At 41.1% G+C, this 26108-nt stretch overlaps 1 protein-coding gene and 1 long non-coding RNA gene across 10 annotated transcripts in view; one reads left to right on the top strand and one right to left on the bottom strand.

Annotated features, from left to right (window-relative positions):
- LOC142013738 (uncharacterized) overlaps positions 1–12281 on the bottom strand; it is an 81238-nt gene extending 68957 nt beyond the window's left edge. Inside the window, exons 1-2 of one of the 4 annotated variants that reach the window (XR_012645780.1) lie at positions 12044–12281; positions 1914–2092 (exon numbers count right to left, since the gene is read on the bottom strand). This is a non-coding gene — a long non-coding RNA (uncharacterized LOC142013738). Of the gene's footprint in view, positions 1–1913; positions 2093–11640; positions 11664–12043 lie in introns of those variants that run through there. The other 3 variants (XR_012645779.1, XR_012645781.1, XR_012645782.1) reach the window with 3 other exon arrangements.
- A 62-nt stretch (positions 12282–12343) lies between these two features.
- Positions 12344–26108, top strand: part of ERBIN (erbb2 interacting protein) — a 161361-nt gene continuing 147596 nt past the window's right edge. For 2 of the 6 annotated variants that reach the window (XM_074995489.1, XM_074995490.1), the window contains exon 1: positions 12345–12650. The gene's annotated coding sequence lies outside the window, so the exon portion shown is untranslated. Of the gene's footprint in view, positions 12651–25940; positions 25962–26108 lie in introns of those variants that run through there. The other 4 variants (XM_074995495.1, XM_074995493.1, XM_074995494.1 and 1 more) reach the window with 4 other exon arrangements.

Genomic DNA, 26108 nt, shown 5'->3' with positions numbered 1-26108 from the left:
AGGTCATCAAGTCCAGTCCCCTGCCCTCTTGGCAGGACCAAGCACCATTCCCCCCTTTATAAAAAAAACAAACAAAAAAACCTATTTGCCCTAGATGATCCCCTCAAGGCTTGAGCTCACAACTCTGGGTTTAGCAGGCCAATGCACAAACCACTGAGCTAAAGGTGCATCAAGACAATACCTCTGCTCCACTTGTACTTGTGCCCCCAACATAGTTCAGTCCCCAGTTGTGGCACAGCACTAACAAATGCACTGGCTTGTCTTTCCATTTAGGTCGGGGAATATTGGGCAGCATTTTTTCCAGATTTCACAGGGGTCAAAGGCTTTGAGAGGCAATCTCTTTCCTCCTCTCCCCCACAGGAAGGGCCACAACATGAATTTTTAAATGTGTAAGTGGCATCAGACAGGTTTTTGATGTCACTGTTTGTGTGACTGAAATTTGGCATGAAAATAAACTAAAATCTTGAGTCCGTACAAAGAATTTGTTGTTAGAATGGCCAGTTAGTGCATAATACTCCAAAGGTAACAAGGAGGGAGCCCATGATCCACTACCTAGTCAGTGGGCAGTATAGCTGCCATGTGTATGGGGGAAAGCATGTTGCTACAAACAGCACACAAGTGTGGTGGGATCCAGGAAGACTTTGGTTTCTCTGTGGTACAATTTCTCCTGTGGCTTTGCCCTGCCGCTGCACCAATGCAGGCCAATTGTCATGAGGCTACAGGTAACCCCAAATGAGTAGCCATTACTGTAGAGAGTGGAGGAAATAAATGTGGGTTAGTTTAAAAAATAGCTAGTCAGGAGTGTGGTGCAGTATGTGACTACAGGTGGTAATTGCTATATCCAATTTAGTACACCACCTTATCCTGATTTATGAAATGCCATCTCCATTCTGCTGAACAACTGTAATAACCTGTCAGAGTTGTCTCCACAACATTTTAATGTTATAAGTAACAACTATTACTATGCAGCCAAAACTTGCCAATCAGGGCAGGTGAACTCCACTTCATTAGTGAATTCATGTTGGCTATTGTCTTTTGACTTGATATTTTTAAACAGATGGGATGCGTTCAAGATAGCTTCCCTCCTGAAAAGCTAAATCCCAAAGGGTACAGTTAAAAAGAGAAAGGTGGCACAGGATTTCTGTCACTGGTAAAATGGAGGAGAATTGGCTGATTTTTTTGTGATTATATTTTTAAGGGAAATAAGAGTGGACATGATTTCTCATTTTAATGAAGATATCCTCAAAAAGATAGGGTACATTTTATAGCATCTTTTACTCTGAAACAAAACCTTCCGGTCTTTTCTTGGGCAGGAACTTAAGACATCAGTGTGACTATGGAAAATTAAAACTCCTTTCAAGTCATCCATATGGAAGTTTGCTGGAGAATGCAGAGGACTTTCACATCTTTTAAGATACTGCAATTGTATAAAATCGTCCTGATTTTAGTTAATGTGTGACATTACTGTTTAATAGTAACAGAGAGAAAGCCGTGCTAGTTTATATACTATGAAAACAAAAAAGCAGTCAAGTAGCACTTTAAAGACTAACAAAATAATTTATTAGGTGAACTTTCATGAGACAGACCCACTTCTTCAGACCATAGCCACTGTTCTGGTCTGGCTGTGGTCTGAAGAAGTGGGTCTGTCCCACGAAAGCTCACCTAATAAATTATTTGTAAGTCTTTAAAGTGCTACTTGACTGCTTTTTTTGTTTTGATTACTGTTTAATGTATATGTTGCATGTGTCAAATATATTCTCAAAACATAGCTATCAAGCTGTGATTCGATATGAATGCTATTATGGATACATCAACCAATTACAACATAAGCAAAATACTGTCGCTTTTAAAACATTGACTTCTTTCATGGATGTTGGAGAGAGAGTGAGTCAGGGCTTCTTTCTCCCTGTTACCTTCAGATTTGCTATTGAAATGGCATCCATTGACGTCTTTTCTTTTCTCCAAACTTTCCTTTTCTCCAAAGTTCCTTCTCCAAACTTTACTGAGTCATCATTGGGAATTTCCTTGATGGCAGTGCTCTTTCTCTTGACTCTGCATAAATTAAGGGTGAAACTGGAACAGTGACTCATCACTGCAAAGGAGAAGAGCATCTTATTGGTAATAAGTAGGGTAGGTAAAGGAAGTCACAGGGTTCTGCTGTTTCACAATTCTAACAATGCTTTCCTTTCTTGTGTCTTTTTTCACATTGATATGGTAAACTGATGCCTCTTTATATACTAATGGCTGTACTGATGAGTCTGAATTAGCTGGCTGTGCTGGTTACATGAAAAGAAATTGTAAGAGGAAAAAATGTTAATTGTATGAGTAATTACTTTAAAGCATTTATCTTTTAGCCACTGTCCATATCCATGGAAATAGGAGCAGATACATCAGAATTCAGAAGAGCTACTCTGAATTCTTGGCAACGTCAGCCTTGGGCTGTCGCAGAAAGGACAATTACGCAAATTGCACTTACAGATTGCATGATTACTGAATATTTTAGTGTTTTCACTTAGAAATCTAGAAAGGTATTCATGTTAGGAGTGTGACTCCACCTTCATAGGCAGTTTCACTTTTGTCCTCAGCTGCACTGGAGGGTGGACTGAGGGTTGCTTGACAATCAGACTCCTCAGGAGAAATTCTACCTGACTCAACAATGACTTTTTTGGGGAGGGGCTCTAGGCCTGACTACAGCAGCTATTAACCTTGAAGTCTTGTCTTCTAGGAACTTGCTAGCAAAATTTCCCACCACGGCTGCCAGTTCATCTGAAATTATAGGAAGACTGATTATGTCTTAGGTCATGAGCTTTCATGGGCAAAACCCACTTCTCATGAAACCTCATGACCTCATAAAGTTGTTAGTCTCCAAGGTGTTACAGGACTGCTTGTTATTTGTAAAGCTGCAGATGAGCACGTCCACCCCTCTGTGATTATAGTTGTAGTTTAATCTGTTCAGATAATTTGCTCTTTTCTATCACACAGGCTACATCTACACTTACTAAAATCTTTGAAATGGCCATGCTAATGGCCAAATCGAAGAATACTAATGAGATGCTGAAATGCTGGCAGCGTGGTAATGAGGTGCTGAATATGCATTTCAGCATCTCATTAGTATTCTTCGATTTGGCCATTAGCATGGCTATTTCAAAGATTTTAGTAAGTGTAGACACAGCCTAGTGATACAAACAATTTAAGGTGTCATCAGTGTAATTGTAAAAGCTTCCTAAATACCAAATACCTTTTAGTATTCTGACCTATGTATGTTTTTCTTTCATACCCTGCAAAGGTTATACATATTTCCATGTATTTCCTTGCACTTGTTTTATGAATAGGGATTACTTTGGATTCTTGTGACTAACTATTCAATAGATGATGTTATTTTTTTTTTTGAAGTTCCTATGTTTTTTGAAGGAGATTTAGCTAATGAATTATGATTTAAGTAAACCATGGATAAGGGGCAGGGAAGGAGAACCATAGTACAACTTAACATCTGTCAAGGTGAGCATCATTTAAATAAGAGTACTCTACTGGAACAAATACAGCAAGTTGGCTGCTATTTGTGATTAATTCAATTAGCATTTGTTCTTTGCAGCTGTTCTCCACTTCTGAGCAGATAAAAAGGAAGAGAAGCTTGATAAACTTGATGTCAATAAGCCAGCATCTCTGTAAGCCAATCTTAATGACAGGTTCATCAGAAGGTCAAATGAGTCAGTTTGCAGTGTCATTGGGTGGCTGGTTCCTGTAAATACACTATGCCCAGTTCCCCTGGATAAGAGTAGATGAGCCCAATTCATGGTGACTGCCGTACCTATATAAAGCAAGGGTGGGGTAACTCTAGTCCCTGGCTCCATTTGATCTGGCACATGGCAAGGCTCCAGGATGCAGGCCGGAAGCCCTGAGTCTTGGCTACTCTTGTGGAGCTGGAGTACAAGTGTTGGCTCACATGCTGTAGGGGAAACCCTGAGCCACCGTGCCTTGCTCCCCTACCTCCTGTCAAAAGTTTGGAGAGCAAGCAATGACTGGCCAGACAAGGGCAAGAACCAGTGCCCCCAGAGGAGTGTGAGTGAAGTGGGTTTTTTTGTTTGTTTGTTTCTCCCTTGAGAGCAGGTGAGTAAAGGATTTTTGCTGTTTGTATGTGGCCCTGACTGATTTTTCTGTTGGTCAGTGGCCCCCTCACTGAAAGAACGTTCCCCCTTTCCCTGTGCCCATGGAAGATTGAAAAAAGAGAAAAATATCTAAATATGTCGGAGCCAATGTGAAGGTTTACGTGTGTCTTAATTAAATGAACATGTCTGATGTAGCATAAAAAAGTACTTGAATGCTGGCATGTTTTGTTTGTTTTGGAAATACCTTCTCCATTGTATAGATATAATCAAATGTCAGTTTGTTTGAAAGTTATAACTAATGACATGTTTTCTTTCAAAAGCTACTGTGTCACAAGGACTGCTTCTGTAATTAAAATAACTTGTTCCACAAGAGAGCACAGATCCCACTGCTTAAAAACACTGCAGTGCTACACTCTAAATTGTTCTGCTTAACAGTATTAAAATCACTACTTAGTCCTAATCGACAGTCCTGCTAACATCCTGGATGCCAACTGAGAGCCAGAATGGGTGGATCTTCCATAAACAACCGTTTTAATGGGAAATGTTAGGCCATGTAAATGCTGTACCACAGCATTTCTATTACACAACCTGTTTTCCTGAGGTTTATAACCTGCCTATATGCAGAATTATCTGACACACAACCATTAACACTGAGCTGAAGCAGGGCCAGAAAAATGGAACTGCCTCAGGGAAATAGAAATTCATCATCAAACACTGTGTTGAAATTGTGGCTTAGGCACAGCGGTTCAGAACTGCCCTGAGTCTTTGGTTCTCCTTTGAGTGCTCCGCTCAGGTCTCAGTGCTGCCCAGCGCCACAGATCAGAAAGCTTTCCAGAGCAGTAACTCCCACTCCCCTCTGCCTGCGCACTCAGCATCTCAAGCTGCTGCCGCTCTGTTGCAATGCACATGTGGGTGCAGCCCTCATCCCAGGCTGAAGATGGAATTCAGAACAGCTCTTCTTGTCACTCAAAAAGAATTAGAAATTCATAGTTAACTTTACCCTTTACCTCGTAGGTTTAATAGTTCTACCTTTTTGTGCTATTTATGGAAAAAAAAAAGTGGTGGCTGCTGTGGTGCCACAGCAGCAGCTTTTTTTCTTCTTCCGAGATGCCGGGTTCTCCCAGAGTGAAGAACTGCGGCTCATGTAGAGACTGTATGGCCGTTACTGATGAGCTTGCCTCCTGTTTAAAATGCCTCAGAGAGAGTCTCGCTCAACAAACAAGTGTCCTCATTGCCAGAACATGTTGGCAAAGGTAAAAAAGGACCGCAAAGTGCAGCTCAAGGTGCTGTTCTGGGAAAAGTCTCTATTATGCAGGGACAAACCAGGGGAGAGGTGGGTGCAGCTAAAGCCCTCCCTATCACCCCCACAAAGGCTCTTGAGCCCCAAGGGCTTCCTGCAACGTGCAGCTCAAGGCTGAACTCTGGGTAAAGTCTCTGCTGCCAATGGACAAATCAGAGGAGATGCAGGTGCCCCAAAAGCCCTCTGATAGGACAGCTATATCACCCTGCAAAGGCTCTCAAGCCACAAGGGCTTCACTGGCACACTCTCCATTAGTGCTGCCCAGCGCCTCGTGTTCCCCACTGCCATCAGTATTTGTTGCCATGAGGAAACGCAGGTCCACCTCAGCCAGAAGAACTGAGGCAGAGACCAAGTGAGCCACATCAGTTGGTGTTATTGAGGCAACAGTTTCGGGAAAGCTGCATATGCCTCCACTAGCAGCTGCTACCAGCTCCGCCTCTGTACCAGCACAACACAGAAAAGCACTGTGTGTGATGTGGCACCTACAGAAATCTCCCCAGCGTGACACAGGAGTACTAGCTGTTTGCCACACTCCACAGCACAGATGCACATTAACATCCCCCCTCCATTTCTTTCAGCCATTTTTTTTCTTTTCTATTTTTTTTTTAACCTCAGGGGACCCCTTCACACCTGTTCCCTCAAACCCTCCCCTCCCCTGCTCTTTCTGTTTTACCTCAGACTTACAGCTGCTCCTGTTGCACATATTTTACAGCTCTTGCCTGCCTATTTTACCAGGCTAGAATCTTTTTATTCGCCTGAAGGGAGAATCACTGAGCACAAGGGGTGTTTTTAAGTGAGCCCTATTTTGTCTCAGCATTTTACACAGTGAAGCACTTTTATCCCTTCAAATGCTGTTTTTCTTCAAGTCTGTCAACTCTTCAGACGTGTTCTCTCCCTGCTTGTAGTGTCAGGCAAGTGCGGTGCAGTTTACTGTCACTAGGTGACTGACAGCTGAGGCTAGGAGAACCCGGGGGGTGGGGGCGTTTCTTTCCATCAAACTGTTTTCCCCCAAGTGCTCCCTCAGCCCAGCATCAGATCCTGCTCAACCTGCATCCCCACTGCCACTATCACCAGTGGCTATGTCAGCCAAGGCAGCGCTCCCTGCCTCAGCTGCCTGCTCTGTCTCCTCCAAACAGAGGAGAGCACATTAGCAGCTATCAGGGAATCCCCTTCAAATACATAAAGGGTGATCCCTGAATTCTAAGCCAGCTCTGTTGCCCTGCTGGGGTTCTGGACAAGCACTTACCGGGGCAGTGTTCGGTACCTCCCTGAGGGCCTAAGGGCCTGACCAGCATGCCTAAGTATTCTGAGAAGCCCAAGCCTACAACGGCTGATCAGAGGGCTGCTGTACCGCTGCCTGCTACTCCAACACCAAGCAGTGCTGTATAGAAGTTTTTTTCCCTCCATTTCATTTTCCGTTTTCTTTCCTTTACCTGAGGAGACTGCCTCAGGCTCATCGCCTCCATCCCTATGCCCCTGTTTAATTCAGGCTTATTGTAGCTGCTGCTGCATATACTTTACTGCTCTCATCTGCCTCTCTTTACAAGACTAGAGTCTTTTCTTTGCCTAAAGGGGACTGGGGAGGTGGGGTCACTGATTATGTGGTTATAGGAATAAGGGGATTTCAAAGTGTGTGGGGTCCTTTTGAAAAGGACCCGTGTAGACGAGCCACGCATGATCACAAGTGGCACTTTCAAAGTGCCACAGCCACCACGATGCTAATCAGGTGCTGCATATTCATTGCAGAGCCTCATTAGCATATCCCAAAGTGTCTCATTAGCATCCCCCTTTTGAAAGGCGGGTGCTAGTGTAGACATAGCCTATGTTTCAATAGTCAGTAAACCCTTGATTTAACAGACTAAGAGAAGGCAGGAGTGTCCATTAATGCCAAAAGTCTGTTAAATCAATCTGCATGATTAGCGGCATCTTGCAAGGCACGCTAGGGAATGCTCCAGCCAAGACCTGGGAGGAATGCAGCAGGCTTGGGAGAGAGAGCTCAGCAGCAGGCTCTCTGCACTGTTTACAGAGGAGGGCCTCTGGGCCTGCCTGCCACGAACCGCTCATCACCCACCCAAGGCTGGGTATGTCCATGGAAACTAAGTTTCCCTGGAGCGGGCATACCTCTGCCCAGGGCTCCGGCTGGCAGAACACCCACCAGCCATCAGCCCACCCACCCTGATGGGAGGTGGCTGAGTGGTGGCTCCGTCCACCCAGCGGCTCTTCCCGCCCCAGTGGCTCCTCTAGTCCCAACGGCTCCGGCAGCTCTGGCATTTGGGGGAGGGGTTAGCAGACAGCATCCGTTATTTCTGAAGTCTGTTAAATCAGGGTTCGTTAAATTGAGGGTTTACTGTACTCTTGGTGTGATGGCGAAAGAGTAGGTAATGTCTGCTACTTTCCTTACCATATGACATGAAGGATTCTGAATGTTAAAGTGCAGTGACTCATTAACTCTGTTCAGTGATGAAACTAATCAGCAGCTTGGACTGGGTTTCATCCTGAATACCAAAAATCCTGACTGAGAAGCTCTCTGTGACTGCACAATTATACAGCAGTGTTCCTTTGGGATTAAAATGAGAAGACTCCTACTCCTTCCCAGTGTTGCTCTGCTCTATTTGCCTAAGTTTGCCCAGGAGCAGATAGCAAAGTGCAGGACATTGTAATGATGAAAAATAATTGAGAATACAAAGTATATGCTCTACCTTGCTATTCAAACACGGTTCGCCACATTCTTTAACACAGTATATATAATTTAGAAGCTTGCATCATTATCCTCATTACTGGAGTGACTTGCAAGTACAGATGATTCTGCATGACAGGATAAAGTGCTGGCATGAAATTTCATTTCTCCTCTTTCAGGCTATTGCTGTGTATAGTGTTAACTTAAATTACTCTGCATATTTGTATGGGGTTCCTGTAATCTAGCTTTGTCTAAATATTTCCTAATGGTAATCCCTGGAAGCTGCATTTTGTTAAATTTGTCTCTGTTTGGAAAAATTAAATGTAGACATTGGGAGAAATATAACCAACAAATTTAAAAGCTAGAAATGGTTTAAAAATGAACTTCTAAAAATAATTTTCAGAGCTCTTAAGTATAAGGAAGTAAGAGTATTGTGTAAGTAATGCTGTCTTTGTATTTCCTTTTAAACATAAACTATACTACCCCCTAAACTATAAGTGATTGCTTAATACCTTACAAACACCATGTACCACATAGAAGCAGTCAAGCCTTATTTTAATTTACTTAAAATTGATGTGTGGGAGTGTGAGAGGGAGGCCAGGCAAGGCAGGGGTTAAACAAGGCCTGTTGGCCCAATCAGCCCCACCCCAGTTTACCTGCAGCCAGTGTCAGGCCTGGAGGGGTATAAAGGGAGGGAAGCCAGGCCAGTGTGGGGCTGACCAGCCAAGAGGCAGGAGCTGGTTCTTAGGTAGCAGGCCCCAGGCCACAGCTACCACCCAGTTAGTAACTGGAGGGTGCAGCCCAGGACCCTCCCCCCAGGTACTGAGGAGTGTGGGGGAGCCCCTGCTACCACAGAGACATCCTCTCCTGCTAAAGTGGGAACTAGATTCTTGGGGCCATGCCCCAAACTTAACTCACAGACTCTTGGGTGGGGTTGAAGCCCCACTTAACAGGCCCTGGCCAGGGGGCCTGGCCAGTAGGCCATCCGGTCCCAGGTGTGAACCACTCACATGATGTTTCTTTATTAAACTCTCATACTATGAGATTTTTCATCAATGAGTAGTAGCATTCACAAAATTACAACATATCTCTTTATTAAAGAGTCTATGCACCCTCTTTCAGTAAGGGTGCATCTACACTAGGCACTAACTTTGAAGTTAGGCACTATATCAAAGTAGCCAGAAAGTCTACACACATTTTCCCTTACTTTGAAGTTAACTATGAAGTAGGGAGCCCAACTTCGAAGTCCTTACTGCACTCCTGGGGAATGGAGTAGTGCCCTACTTCAAAGTTTAACTGCAAAGTAGATGAGAAACTTACAAGTACCACTGTAGTGACATGCTGACTAGTCAAGAGGTAATCTGAGTCAGTATCTGTTTTTAATTATGAGTCCTGAAGTTTGGCATACTGGATTCTAGCCCAAAGGTGAGCTGCTTTGAAGCAAATGACTTAAGAACACAAGAATAGTCATACTGGGTCAAACCAAAAGTCCTGTCTTTTGACAATTGCCAGCGACTAGTTGTCCAGCGAGAATGAACATGTAATCATCAAGTTATCCATGAGACCTACATGAACATAAGAAAATGACAGTGGTTTCATGGTTTTGAAAAAATATGTAAGAGCTCTTCCTGCTCACATAGATACAATGATTTTATTTAAAAGTTTAAAATTTGGCATAGTCCTTGTTCTCAGTTAGGTGTGCATTCTTTATTAAATGGAAAATATAAACAAGCAATAAATGAATGAAAGCAGCCTATGTGTACGTCCTAATAAAGCTCCAGAAGTTCCTATATGTGGATAATTGAGCCTCCATCAGTAAAATATGTAATTCCCATATACATATGAAAATATTCAAATAATCAGTTGAAGACAAACTTAAGAGCATTTATTTAAATATGATCAAATGCACTTCATTTCAACTAAACTACTCTCACCCACACTGCTGCATTGAACTGAACAGTAATACTCCGAACTGGCACGTTAATTGTAATTATCAGTTTCAGAGGCTTGGCTATGATACGTAGAACTTGTCACTTGTAGCCGCTTGTCTTCACATACAGTGCTATAGGGGCACGGCCATAGCACTTTAGTGGAGATGCTACCATGCTGGTGGAAAAGATTTTTCCCATTTGGCATAGTTAAACCACCCTCAAGGAGAGGGAGAGCTATATTCACATGAGAAGGAAGCTCTCCAATCAGCATAGCGCTGTCTACACGGGAGCAAACTCGGTATAACTGCATTGCCTAGGGTGTGTGAATTTTTCCCCACACATCTGAGCAACGTAATTATACTGATGTAGGTCTGTCGTCACGTAGATGTTGGCTTGGGTTGTGTGCTGAAACCTGGTGCAGGCTAGTAGTGACCACAAGCCATTATTATCTGAGGACTGTTCAGTAGCCTACATAAAAAAAAGAGTTTGGATTTTGTTCAGTTTTTAATGGGCGTTTATCAATGCAAAGCCACCCTTCTTACTGGCATATTTGTTCACAGTCCCATTAGAGCGGCCAAAGATTAAATGAGCATAAAAACTACATCCTTAGATGTGGTCCCTTCAGAACATGATTAAGGAACATAAGGTGACCAGCATGTGGAACTCTACCCTGCTGTTACCACTGCCTATCCTGTGGCTCAGGAGAACTTCAGAACTGCCAATCTGGCATCTTGCATAAACAACAGATTCACTAAAATATTTAAAATCAACTAAGGATTTAAAAAAGCAAAAATAACAGTTACTAACACATATTGTTGAGGTTAACACGCACAGATGAATAAATCACGTGACACAAAACAAATCTGCTAGCTACATTTCACACACACTTGCATGTTATGAAACATTTAATAGCATATTCAGTAAAAGACTGCGTACGTATAAAAGGATCAAACTTTTCAGTAGGAAATACAACTTTGAATTTCTTACTTTTGTGTCCAACATCGCAACTATAACACGATAGTATTATTAGCATTTAAGTAGTTTAATAGAACACTATTTTATTTACTGGAAACTCCACATGGGGCACCGTGCCTTTTCCCCTTACTCCCCAGTAAACATATTGGCGATAAATGACACATTGGCGCGACAACTAAACAAGGCTGTTATGCGTGCAAGAGAACAAAAGCCTGGCACAAGACTGACTGACTGACTGACTGTAATATGTGCAATTAAGAAATTAGGATGCTGAGCTGCTTACACCCAAGGAAACAAGCGTCATTCCAGACTCCCGACTGAGTGTCTAAACAAGTGACACCTCTTACAAAGGAAAACGAGCCGCCGCGCCCTGCACTGCTTTAACTCTGCCAAAGAGCAGCCGAGTGAAACAGTTACACCTTTACCCTACAGAGAAACAGGCGGCGAAACCACGTGGCGATGGCTTCCTGAGGTAAAAAGGGGCTCACAGGCGCGGCACTGGGGGGTGTAAGAACGAAACGGCCAAGTACCGTTCCGCTGACCTAGGCCAAGCCTCTCCTGCGCTGCCTTAGTCCCTGTGCATCCCGCATTTCCCTCCCCCACACGCTAGCTCCGTCCTGCTCCCCTCCCCCTCCGCTCTTCCGCCGCTACCTTTTCGATCAACTCCGGCCGCTTCCCACGCCCTTCCCCTACCTCCTCCCTCGCGCTTCCCCGCCCACCAGCACGCAATCGTCCCTTCCCCCTCCCAGCTTTTTCGCTCCACCACTTCCCAGTCTCACGCAACGCGACTTGCTGAGGCCTTGCTCGCGGAGCAGCGTGATTGGCTGGGGTTGGCCGCCCCTGGCTCCGGATTGGCTGTGTCCTGCCGCCGCTCGCACTGGATCCAGACTTGTCTGACTCTGGGGTGAGGCAGGAAGGTTCGCTCTCCCCTAGCGGCTGGTGGGAGGGAGTGTGAGAGACCCGCCTGCCCCTCCCTCGCGGCGGCGGTGCAGTGTCTCCCTCTGCCTGGGTGGCGGTGTTGCCGCCTGCCTCGCGTGTCGCAGGCGCCCCTTACCCCGGTGTACCCGGCGCGGGCGGCGGCGTCTCGGTACTCGCGGCTCACTCAACGGCCCTCGGGGCAACGTGCAGAGGGAGGGGCAAGCGAGGAGGAAGCTGCGCGTTTTTCGCCTGGCGCCCCTGGCGACGGTTGGCGGCACAGTGCGGGCGGGGCCGGGCTGCATGCGGCAGTCGCTATAGGTCAGTGAAGTAGGCGGGGCGGGAGCAGGCCTAGTGCGGGGAGGAGGCAGCCTGGGCCGGGCGGTAGGGGGCGGTGGCGGAGCGGGTCGGGTGTGGAGGGGGGCTTCCCGGTGGGCGCTGCGGACTCGCCCTCTGTGCCTGTGCCTGTGCCTGTGCCTGTGGCCGGGGCCGGGGTAGGGGCAGGAAGTGACTCCGACTTGAGCACCGCGGCGGAGGGAATGTGACTCGGCCGGGATCGGCAAGCTCTGGAAACCGGATCGGGAGTGCCGAGAAGCCGCTGCTGTTTCGCTTCTGCTCTAGTCCTGCTTCCCGCTGCGTCCGCTCGGTTCCCGGGAAGAGAACTTGGTTGGATTTAAAATTCCCTTGGGGTGGAAAGGCGCCCAGCTGCCGTGGGGTGAAGCTGATCGAGACAGCCGCGATCAAAGGTAAACGTTGCGGAGGAGGTTTGGGTAAGAAACCTTGCGCCGAGGGGAGGGGAAGGAAAGGAGCTGTCGCTTCATTCTGATATCCTGTTTTTGGCCTTTAGTCTTCTTGTGGGGTTGTCTTGTCTGCCTGAAAAAAGCCTGAGTCTCCTTTTGTCTCTTCCAATGCTGTTTGTGTGTGTGGGATCGTAATTTCTATGGAGGTTGCAAGAAGAATCTGGTGAGATGGAAAGTTTTTAAGCTTCTCAAACACAGAAGTTTCTTTGTTTAGCAGAAGGAGGTATTGAAATGAAACCGCCTGGTTATGCATGTGGACTTTAAAAAAATAGTTTCTTTCAGAAATAGTTACTAAGCCTGGCAGTTCAGTTCCTTTCTCTGCAAATACATTCTTCCAAAGGGTGCTGTTCTTAATTGTTTTATTTGAAAGAGGGCCAGAGGTTTTGGAGAGATCACCCTGTTTTGCTTTTCTTCCCTTACTTTTTCAGGGGGGTTAGCTACAGGAAGGGAACCATCTGATATGCGCGCCCTTTAAAAAGAACGTCTGCTCTTTATTTGTAAACGTTTGTTCACTTAGTTCTCTGTAAATAAGGTTGCATTACCTCTATTTTTCAAGATGAAGAGTTTGGTTGCCTAGTTCATCATTGGAGAAGAGTTAGTTTGTTTAATTATTCTTTAATTATAATTTAATTATGCTTGGGGCAGGATAGCCTGCCACTTTTTGTAGTGCTTTTCCTTATAATAGAAATAGAATGATTTTTTCTAATGCAAGACCTGTGCCCTGAAGTTAGAACCCGTAGAAATTTATCTTGATAGAAAGAATGGAAGGTACCATATTTTAATATGAGTTACTGTAAGAACAGTTTCTCAGATTTAATATGGTATAATTTTGGGTTTAAAAAAGTTTTTAAGGTTTCGTTGCTTCAGATGGGACTTATTGAAATCTGTTGGAGAGATAACAAAATGCATAGACTCAATGCAGTGGAATAGTCTTATCAAGATGTTTGTAGTATTGCATAATTGTGACTACTACTGTGTTACTTTGTGTTTTGACTAACTGCATTGAACAAAACACATATTTTACAAAGTTTCTACATGCAGTCTCACAACTCAGTTTCAAGATGCTTCAGAGGGTAATGGAGCTTTTGATGACAATGGGGTTCCTGTGCTGAGCCTCCCCCTCACTTCATTATGTAAAAAAAATCATTCATGTGTTGTGTAGATTTAAAACGGAAGTGTTAAAGGCCATAGCTTGGGACTAGTTTGTGTTTCCCTTTGTTAGAAGATAGCCTAAATAATTGTCCTTTTTATAACAAATTGAATAGCAGTGTGTTTTCAGTTATGCTGATTGGATATGGTGTGTGATCAGCATGGTACAGGAATGTGGAACTGGCATCTGTGAGAAGTGTGTATACCTGAGAATCAAATAGGTTCATTTTTCTTTGAACCTTTTATACTTCACATTTTTTCAAGAAGGTAAAATATCTAAAGGTGACCCAATAAATAAAAATAGGCCATTTTGTATAGATACAAAATGATTATTCATCTAGTACAGGCTGGTTTAGTCATTTGGTTGTTAGTGGAAAAAGAACAAATTTTGTGTTGATACAAAGAGCTGTTTCACATGATAATGCACAACTGATGTGGTTACAATATATAGATTTGTCTTCACAGGCAACAGAAAAGGTTATTCTTGGACATATGAAAGAACTAAACAAAATAGATAACATTGAACTTCATCTTCCTTGTATGGCTTACACTTGGCAGTAAAGCAAAGAAGTCTAAATAGAGTAACCCTTTTACAAAGAATGATCACTTTCTAAAGCAGTACTTCATTCCCAATAGTGACTAGTGTCTAAAGTGGGAAAAATGTAGTAATGCATGATAAATTTTAGTTATAAACCCCTGTATTCCTAATGGATGTGATTTATTTCTTTTCAGATGATGCACTAGATATTTTTCAGAGCTATGTAGGAGAATAGTTCCTTGTATTTGGGGCAGCAACTTTCTGAAGTACATTTTTGTCATTATGTCAGCTACAAATGAGGCCTTTCTTTTAAGTGGTGACAGCGCAGTTCACTGCTGCTTACAGCTAGTGGTTGTGCCATAAAATGGTATTAATTTAATTAATAAAGTTTAGTATTAATCAGCTAATTTATTCTTTCTTGTATGCAGTGGTTTTTCTAAGATTAAAAAATAACATGGTGGTAAAGTCTTTAAAAATGTTTCATATTTAGTCAGTTCATTTTATAAAGTGTTAAACCTACTGGTGGATTGTGTGATTCTGTATATTAACTTGTGCTGTTTCAACCAATGTTTTCAAACAGGTCTTAGTATCTGATTGAAATATTTTAACTTCATGTGATCCTCCCACTGCCCCCACCTCAGTTGAGTTAAATATACATAAATATTATATAACAGTCACTTAAAATTAAAATATCAAAAGTACAGTATCAAGTGTGCACAAAATACAGCGGTGGTTAGCAGAATAGCCACAAGAATGTCAGCGTTCATGTATGTGAAGACTTGAGTGATTTAAGTAGATAACTTAGCTCTTCATTCCTAAAATTCCCCATTAGTAATTTTCATTCAAAATGTGGTGGTGTGTGAAAGCAAATGTTTGGGTTATTTAGACCTGCCAAAATCTAAAAACTAATCTGCATTTTAGAAATAACACAATTATACAATACCATTGATTTTTAATACTTTTCGTGTTTTCTATACTTTAAATTATATTTGATTTAAATTACAATATGGAATACAAAGGGTACAGTGCTCACTTAATATTACAAGTATTTTCACTGTGAAAACCGAAAGACTTTGTATTTTTCAATTTCCCCATTACAAGTGCTGTAGTGCAATCTCTGTGTCATGAAAGTTGATTTACAAATTTAGAATTATGTACAAACATGATGGCATTCAAAAATAAAACAAGGCAAATCTTTAGAGCCTAAAAGACCACTCAGTCCTACTTCTTGTTTAGCCAGTTGCTCAGAGAAACAAGTTTATTTACATTTGCAAGAGATAGTGCTTCCCTTTTCTTGTTTGATATCACATAACAGTGAGAACATATGTTCACATGATACTGTCATAGCCAGCATCACAAGTTACATATGTCCCAGGGGTGTTCAAGATTCATATGCCCGTTCATGCTTCACCCCCTATTGCAGAGGACATGTGCCAGTGCTAATGAAAGAGTTCTCATTGATAATGATCCAAAGCAAAGGAGACTGATACACATCAATCACGAACTGCAAGGGACCTCAGAAGGTGGTCCAATTTAGTTTCCTGTGCTAATGGCAGGACAAAGTATTATCTAGACGGTTCATGAGAAGAGTTTTGTCTTACCTGAATTTAAAATCTCCAACGGTGGAGATTCTAGAAATTCCCTAAGCACTTTATTCCAATGCTTAACTACCCTGTCAGGAAGTTTTTCCTAATATACATCTAAAACTCCCTTGGTGCTATTTAAGCCTATTGTTTCTTGTCCTATCATACAAAGTTAATAAGAAAAATTCTTCTTCTTTCCACCTTTTGTGTACTTGTAAAATATTATGCCTCTTCTCAGCTTTCTCCTTTCCAGATGAAGAAGCCTGGAAATCCAGTTTTTTCCCTTGTCTTCCCTCTTAGGTTATGTCTTCTATGTCTTTAAAAATTTTTGTTACTCTTTTCTGGACTTTGATACATATGTTCCCTGAAATGTGGCATCCAGAACTGGGCACAATGGTCCAGTTGAGGCCTAATCAGTGCAGATTAACACAGACCTTTTCTGTCTTGCTTGTATCTTCATTTTCATCATCTGAGTCAGATGTCAAAAACAGAACGTTGATTTTCTTTTTGGTCGTTCAGTTCTGTAGTTTCCGCATCAGCGTGTTGCTGTTTGAAGACTTCTAAAAGCATGTGCCACACCTCATCCCTCTCACGTTTTGAAAGACACTTCAGACTCTTAAACATTGGGTTGAGTGCTGTAGCTATCTTTAGAAATCTCATGCTGGAGCCTTCTTTACATTTTTGTCGGCTCTTCAGTGAAAGCATTCTTAAAACAGATATGTGCAGGCTCATCATCCCAGACTGCTATCACATGAAATATATGTCTGAATGTGGATAAAACAGAGGAGGAGACATACAGTTTTCCCCAAGGAGTTCAGTCACAAATTTAATTAACAAATTATTTTAATGAACATCATCAGCACTGTTATGGTTTTGATTGCAGTTATTTAACAAAAAAAAAGTAAATTTTACGTTCACAATAGAGATTACATTACAGTTACTTGGGTGAGATGAATTGAGACATACTGTTTCGTTTACCATTTTTACAATACAAATATTTGTAATAAAAATATTAAGTGAGCATTATTCATTTGGTTGTAACTGATGTGAATATATTGGAAAATTTGGAAAAATATCTAAAAAAAACTAATACTGTTCTGTTGGTCTTCTACTCTTTAATGATGTGGTTTAAACTGTGATTAATGGTGATTTTGTTTTTTGAGCTAATTGTGATTAATTGACAACCATAGGTGTTTTTCCTTTAATGGCATTAGTGAATGATGTATGGTTTTAAGATAAATGGTAATATTGAATTTTTCCCATGGGTCTAGAATATACTTCATATTTTTAAGCAAAGTTGGGTATGATTACTTCCATTTGAATGTAAAAGTATTTTTTCACATTTACAACTTTATACCATTATTAGTTTAGGCTATTCAGAAAAGTTCTCTCTACTCAGCTTGAATCGTAGGCTTCTGTTGTTTTTAGGGTTTCTTATAAATGTTTATATTTCAAATACCAACAAGAGATTTCTAAGAATATTAAGTATAGGCTTTTCAGTGAGTCTTCTTTCTAGAATAATCTAATACTTTTGAAGGAAGGCTTGACAAATTTTTGGGAAGTATAACTTCTTTTACTGACCCGAAAGTAGCTCTTTTCCCAAGAGGGCATACTGTTGTTGATACTGACACCTAAACTTATGTGCTTATAGATGACCCCTTTGATTAAAATGTGGTCTGTGTAGAAATTGCTATGAATACAGAGGTACAGGTGGTATAATGTTGGTGTTTTTGTGAGGTAAAAACAGTTGAATACTTGCCACAATAGAATGTAGGTATTCAAGCACAAGCAGTGTTTTTGTCAGTTTTTTTAAATGTATTCTAAATGATTCTTAATTTGTGTAGTATTTATGGGATGTTCTTTATCTGTGTTTTTGAGTAATATTTTACTTAGCAGTTACCTACTTTTCAATTATATAAACTATTCAGTTTGTTTTATGATCCTTGAGCTTCTAATACTGCTGGTTTTAGCACTGTTTCTCTGTATAATATCTTACGTATTTATATATTTTCTGGAAATAGTGCAGAGGAATGATATTTCGGCACTGAGTTGGTGTTTGCATTTTATGCATTTATAGGATGTGTCCAAGGGTTTTGTACAATTGAGAGAGAGTTCCAAATAGAACCAGCCCTTGTTTTAACCCCAACAGAAGTGTACTTCAGTTATGTTGGGAGGGGTCAGTACTATGACTGGTTCTCAAATAAGTAAACTGGGGAAATGTCTAGATTAACCACTTGTGGGTGCACAACTTGTTGAAAGACCATGCTGAAACAGTAGTTAGCAATGGTTTTACTCAAACTCGGAGGAAATATCCTAATGAGGTTCTGCAAAATACAGGCCTTGGACTGATACTATTCAATATTTTCATTAATAACTTGGGTAATGGAGTGGAGAGTATGTACATAAATTTGTGGATAACACTGAGCTGGGAGGGGTTGAAAGTACTTTGAAGGATAAGATTAAAATTCAAAACAACCTTTGAAAATTGTATCAAGGGGGTAGCTGTGTTTAGTCTGTAGCTGCAAAAACAATGAGAAGTCCTGTGACACCTTAAACCTGTGTTTCCCAATTTTAATTGGCCATGGAACCCTTTCAAACTCAAAAGAATCCTATGGAATTCCTAATAACACTTTTATATATGGAGCTGAAAAAGTAGACCACAAATAAGGATCGTAATAAACAAATGCTAAGCAAGGTCATGAGATCAACATTTAATTTAAATGCATATCCTTTAAAATAAATAAAGCTCAAAACCGAATATGCATTATATTAGCAGTTTTCAACATGAAGAATGTTTTTTCTTGGCAGCTTCTTTTTATATTTAGTTTTAATACTGAAAAGATGGATTCACAAGTGGGGTGTGGCAGTCAATTGATTTCTGTGTTTCGTTTTTGTTGCTGCCTAATTTGAGAAAACAGTTTTGCACAAGTATGTGCTGCTGAAGGGTGACACCTGACGAATTGCACATCTGATAAAGGTGAATATTCTTGACATAAGCTGTCCCAAGATCCACACTCCCTGAAAGCGAGTATGGAGATTTACAGTGGTATATAGCAGGTGATCACACCACTGGCTGACTGCGTGCACAGCACTATGTCGTGATATCATCGTCCCCACTCACTGGCTACGCTAACATTATACAAGGACACTTATCATGGCAAATACAAATGAAAATTGTTTTTAATAAAATTTGTAAATGCTTGAATATTATTTTTTAAATCACAAAATGTTACTGTAATGGAATTTTCTCACGGAACCCTTATATTCACTTCACGGAACCCTGCGGTTCAATGGAACATGATTTGGGAAACACTGTTACAGGCTAACAGATTTATTAGGTGCATCTGACTGAGTGGGTCTTTGCCTACAAAAGTTTATGTTCCAATAAATCTGTTTCTTGGAAAACTGGTCTGAATTTAAGTCAGATGAAATTTAGCGAAGACAGGTGGAAGATAAAATACTTAGGAAGGAAAAAATCAAATGCACAACCACACAATGGGGAACAACAGATCGGGCAGTAGTACTGCAGGCAAAGATATTGGAGTTATATTAGATCACAAATTGAATGAGCCAACAGTGTCAAGCAATACCTAAAAGGCTAATGGTGTACTCTGGTTTATTAACAAGTGCTGTCCAGAAGATATCAAAAGTAGTCCTGCATTGGTGAGCTCTGTTGCAGTTCTGTGTGCCACATTTTAGACCAGTGTTTCCCAGAGTGTGGTCCATGGCCCAGTACTGATTCTTGGCGGGGGGGCGGAAATAACAGTCCTTAGAAAATATACAGATTATTGCTATGTACGATTATTGTTGTGAATAAAAAACAGTGAAAATGTATTTATTTTTCATTTTTTATATGCATTTATATTTTTGGGCTGCGAAAAAGAGTACTGGGGGAAAAAAAGGGTCCCAACTATATAAAGTTTGGGAAACCCTGCTTTAGACTGATGTGGACAGATGGGGGGCGGAGGGAGAACCAGAAGAGAGTGCCAGAAACTGACCTATAAGGAAGAGGTAAAGAAACTGGACATGTTTAAGGTATCTGCAGTGTTCCTTATAAGGCAGCTGAGTGCTTGAGTGGCCACCCAGGAGAGATTCAGGTGCCACCCAGTTGATTAGCAGAGTGCCTGCAGTTTTTCAGGGTTGGGAGCATGTGTTTCTACTGTTTGGCCCACCTGTATATGTTGGTGCACAGAACAAAATTTCTGTGCCTGGTTGAAAAAAATTAGACCAAAGATTGTACCTGATAATTCTGCAGGTATGTTTAAGATTATTATAAAGAGGGTGGTGATCGATGAGCTCTCCATGCCTACTGAAGGTAGGCCTGCTTAATCTGCCGCATGAGAGATGTAGGTTAGGTATCAGGAAATGCTCTAACTGGAAGGGTTGGTAAATACTGGATTTTGCTTCCAAGGAAGGTTGTGGAATCCCCATTACTGAAGACTTCTTATCTAACCTGTTCAAATTTCTGTGAGGGATAGGATTTTTAACTTTCTAATTACACACAATGGAACATCCTACACTGCCCCTTCTCCAAAGCCTGCAACCCACTCACCCCATCCTCCTTCTGTTGCTTGCTTTCTCCCACCATTAAACCAGGGATCAGGGCTTTGGAGTAGAGGAGGGAGCTCAGGGCTGGGATAGAGCTTTGGGGTGTAGAAGGAGGCTTGGAGTGCAAGCTTTTAGTTGTTTTACTGCATATCTCAAGAAGCATCCCTGCAGTCCTCTAACTACGTGGACAGTTAGGGAGGCTATACAAGTTGCCCTTGTACACACAGATGTTGCCCCTGCAGCCAGACACCAGGAGTTGTGGAGCCTCCATATGGGATGCAGGTAGTGTGCACAGTCTCCATGGCTGATCATATGTCCAGGGCAGAAGAGGCCTGCTGGCAGTTTCTGGAAGCTGCGTGGAATCAGGGTGTGCAAGGAGACTCCCTGAGCCATGTGGCCCTGCTGTGCTAGCAACCACATTTCTAATGGCCCAGTCAGCAATGCAGTATATTCCAGCTACATCTGACAAGCCCAGTTGAAAACAGTGCATCTGGCAGCCCTTGTTCTGGATGGTTTAGGTATACTTAATCTGTTTCAGTGCAGATTCTGCATCAAACAATCTCTTGAGGTTTCTCCTAGCTAAGGCTGACAGGTGATTTAAAAAAAAAACAAAAAACCACAATCACAGTTTTAATTGCAGAGTATTATTTATTTGAAAATGTAGAAAAAAATCCACAAATATTTAAATATATTTCAGCTACATCACAGAAAACAAATTGTATGGTGTTTAGTTTACCTTTTTGATTGCAAGAATTTGCAATATAAAAATATATCTTAAGTTTGCCTATCCAAGTATTGTAGTTCAATCTCTCTGTAATGAAAGTACAACTTACGAATCTATACTTTCTTTACGTAATTGTGCTAAAAATAAGTGTCAAACTTTAGTGCTTACAGATGCACTCAGTGATGCTACTTTAGCCAGTTTAGACAAATAAGATTGTTTACCTTTGCAAGAGATAATATTGCCTGCATTTTGTTTAATGTCACCTGAAAGTGAGAACAGTTGTGGCACTATTATAGCTGTTTGTTTTTCTATTCCCCCCTTTCCCCCCTCCAGTGTATTTATGGCTAGATACACTTAATATTTGTATGCACTTTCATGCTTTGACTATCGTTTCAGAGGATCTGCTTTTATGATTATGATGATGAGTGTAAGATGCTCCTAAAAGAAGGTTGATTTCCCCCCCCCCCCCCAGGTAATTTGGGTTCTGCAGTTTAAGTATCAAAGTATTGCTTTTTTAAGAAAGCATACACCACAACTTCTCCCCCTCAGAATTTGGAAGGCACTTCAGCTTTCTAAAACTTGATTTGAGTGCTGTAGGGTAACTATCTTTAGGAATCTCATATTGATACTTTCTTTGCATTTTGTCAGATTTGCAAAGAAAGTATTCTTAAATTGAGTACTATAGGCTGGGTCAGCATTCAAGTCTGCTATAACACAAAATATCTGGCAGAATGCAGGTGAAACTACAGAGCTAGAGATCAACAATTCTCCCTCAAGGAATTCAATCACAATTTAATTAAAGCATTATTTATTTAACAAGTGTCATGGGAATAATAGTAACAGAGAGGGAGCTGTGCTAGTCTATACACTATCAAAACAAAAAGCAGTAAAGTAGCACTTTAAAGACTAGCAAAAAATTTATTAGGTGAGCTTTCGTGGGACAGACCCACTTCTTCATACCATAGCCAGACCAGAACAGACTCAATATTTAAGGCGCAGAGACTGTTCTGTTCTGGCTATGGTCTGAAGAAGTGGGTCTGTCCCAGGAAAGCTCACCTAATAAACTATTTTGCTAGTCTTTAAAGTGCTACTTGACTGCTTTTTGTTTTGATGATCATGAGTGTGTGTCTTCTGGAATGATGGCTGAAGTGTGAAGGGACATAGAGATGTTTAACATATCTGTCACGTTAATACCTTGTAATGGTACAAAAATGCAACGAGAGCTTGTTCTCACTTTCAGGTGGTTTTTATAAATACAGTAAGAAGGCAGCAGCCTTATTGCACATAACTGTAAACAAATTTGTTTTTCTTAGTGATTAGGTAAACAAGAAATAGGACAGAATGGACTTATAAGCTCTAAAGTTTTATCTTGTTTTGTTTTGAGTAGAGTGATATAACCGTATACATTTGCATGTTCATAATAGAGATTGCATGACAGTACTTGGGTGAGGAGTCTTGATTTTTTTAATCCAATTTCTTTTATCTTTTCATCAATGCAAATATTCATAATCAAAGATATAAAGTGAGCAATGTAAAAGCTTCTGTGTGGTGATCAAAATCATTATAATTGAAAATGTAGAAAACCCTCCAAATATATTTGATAAATGTCATTTGGTGCTCTATTAGTAAATAGTGTGATTTAATCACGTTTTAATTGAGCTAATTTGTTGCATTAACTACCATTAACTTATAGCCATACTTTCAGCCCTGCACTCATATGCTTCTATCATTAACAAGAATCTTCTCTTATCTTTTGCAGACAGGTTCCACTGTCAGTGCTGGCCTCCAAAAACAATTTGGTTTTTGAGAAATAAAGATGTATAATTTTGAACATCTAAAAAGTTAGAAATCCTAGCATTTTTTAAAGGGTGCAACTCTTGCTTCAGCATTCTTGTCAAGTTTTATGGTTTTATAATCACACTTACATGGTCACTGATGGTGTATGAAAGATTGTTGTAAGTAGCAAACATCAATATTGGCTTTACAGAGTTGTGTCAAATGTACAAAGGAAGTGTGGGGCGAGGGAAGAGAATTTATTCTTTAATTCCAATCTGTTTTGTTAGGTGTGTTGTGTAACAGTAGAAGATAAAAGCTACTCTTAAACAGCAGGTGCTGAGTCTGGGATGTGGCCTTAAATGGGCTTCCTTTCCCCTCCATGGCCAGAAATTCCTTCAGCCTGGAATATTCCCCTTCCTTGTTGATGTAGAGCTAGCATAATGGAGCTATGCCACCACATCTTGTAGTCCCTCTCAGAGTTTTTTCTGAGCGATGAGGGTGGGAGGGAGGAAATTTATCCAAATTGCTATGTACTTTGGTTATTCTGGAATGCCTGACTGCACTATAGGGAGCAGTTGCGGACAGCACAAGTAAAATTTAGCTGCTGGAAACAGCCAGAAAGGAAATATATTAAAAACATCTCTGCTGAGTTAACTATTTTTTTTCTTCCCATTTTAGATCAAGTTGACTGTTTGAAGCAGGTATTCAGACTACATTTGTCTTCATGTAAGATGCTAGGTGAACTTTTTATACACACACACACACTGATTGCTCGCATCATTTTTAGTGGTGCTGAAGTGGTGCTTGCTCTCACTAAGCCTTGCATTGCAATAAAAAAATATCCTTTATTACTCCTACCAAATAGTTCTGTTTTTAATTTGAAGATGTCATCACCAGAATTCATGCTCTGGGAGATCAGCTCTCTCATGTTAAGTAGGTTGTAATCTAAGATCATGAAGTTTTTTTGATTCTTGCACAGAGCCATAGAAGATTGGCACAAAGGTCATGCTTTCTCTCGGTTATTGTGTGCTTGCTTCTAGAACTCTCCGGTCAGTTATTTCTTGACAATGGTCAGTGTTTGGAGCTTCCAGTGGGAGCTGTGTGTCTGTAATCTCTTCTCTAGCATCCTCTGATGTAGTTTACTGCTCTGCCCATTCCTAGCCAGGGAAAATTTTATTAATAAAATTGCTGAGTGCTTTGTCGTGGTGCTTTAACCCACTTTTTTGGGGTAACATTTTTAGTGCCGATTTTTCAGCACTTTTGTGTGTTGTTTCTTTTGAGTGCACACAATAGCAATTTTATGGTGCTTTGATGATTAAACCAAGCAAGTGAGAGAGAGCATCATAGGTATAACTTATTTTCAGGATCAGTTTCTTAGCTGCTAAGAAGGAAGGACTGCCTTGTTGCTTCAGACTTTGTCTATACAGCAAAAGGTGGTCCTAAGGTTATGTCTACACAGCAGCCTTATTTTGAAATCAGCTCTTCCGAAATAGCTGTTTCACAATAGGGCAGTTACACACAAAAAACGTATCTCGAAATACCACTTAGCTATTTCAAAATACATAGTTTGTGCACAAAATAGCTATTTCAAAGTAAGCATTGTCCCATGTCTAACAGCATCTATTCTGAAATTACTATTTTGAAATAGGTGCTATTTCTTCTTCAGTGAGGCTTAATGATTCCAAAATAATGCACCTGCTTTTTCGAGTTTATTTATTTCAAAATAGCAGGTGCAGACAGCAAAGTTATTTTGAAATAATTGCTGTTTCTTGAAATAACTTAGGCTATGACCACACAGCCAACAGACTAACAAAGATTGCACTGTTTGCTTCAGTGTCAGATTTGACTACTGCTATGTGACTTCTGAGAAGAAGTGGGAAATGCCTCCAAAACTCTCTTTTGAGGCACTTCAAGGGAATTCTCATGAAGCTTCTTGGAGCTATTTATAGGGCTTACCCTTGGAAGCACAGATAGAGTTGCTAGTTGCTTGAACTTTGAGTCTGTACAAATCTACCTTCCCTTGGTGGACCTGGAGGGGCAAACTAATTACTCAAGTATTTTACATGGCTCCCATCTAAGGCAGATGCTGTGCCAAGCTTTATCACTTCAAATTTGTGGTGCTGTGCTTCAGCACATCTTGGCATCTGGTCTAGTGCCAGTTGGTTAGTGAATAAACTCCTGCTGTACTGGAGTTGCTATCAGACCCTACAACTTCAGGAAGTTTTGCAGCTGTTCCTGATCTTGTATGAGATTTCTTTGAAGACATCGGTAATCTCTGATTAGGGAGTGCTAGGAGCCCTTGTTGCAGTTAGAACATTTTTTTTTTTTTAATGCCTAGTTCAGTGCACATGCACATCCCCATTCACACTTGTAAATGCAATTACAGACAGATTTTTACAAGGTAATGCTTAAGCTGTGAACGTAGCGTTTACATTATAAGATTACTGCAAAGTTTCTGTAAGACATTATAAGACCAATATGAAAGTTTCTCTATGATGGAATATTACAAAGCTCAAAGGTTATACAGACAATAATTGCTACAAAGGTTACAGAAATCTACAGAACTTAGAAAGCTATATCAGTAATGGCTGGGAGTTGCAAACTTATAATAAATGGAGATACACATCTCATAGAGCTGGAGGGGACCATAGAGTTCAGTCCCCTGCCCTCCTGACAGGACCAAGCACCATCCCTGACAGATTGAATTTAAAAAAAAAAAAAACTGTTTGCCCTGGATCCCTAAATGGCCTCCTCAAGAATTTAACTTCCAACCTTGGGTTTAATAAGGTAATACCCAAACCACTGAGCTATCCCTCCCCCTTAGGGTCATGTTATATTGGATTGGATGGAGGCTTTGCTCAATACATACTGTTTTCTTTCCCCTGTCTTTCAGTTATTTTGGGGATTCTACATAGTTGCTGAGAGAAAGCTGGTTGAAGGTAAGAGGAAAGGGTTGCTGCCTGGAACCACAGGAGCTCCAGTGTCCAAATATGTGGAAGTTTAGAGTTTTGGTTGTCTTCTGATACTCTGGCCTGAGAATACATGTGGAATTGATATCTTTTAATCAGCTATAGTACAGATCAGTA

This window comes from Carettochelys insculpta, chromosome 5 (genome assembly GCF_033958435.1).
Source record: "Carettochelys insculpta isolate YL-2023 chromosome 5, ASM3395843v1, whole genome shotgun sequence".
In the NCBI taxonomy this organism is placed as follows: Eukaryota; Metazoa; Chordata; order Testudines; family Carettochelyidae; genus Carettochelys; species Carettochelys insculpta.
The sequence above is the reverse complement of the archived record's forward strand: the minus strand, read 5'-3'. Positions and strand labels throughout refer to the sequence as shown.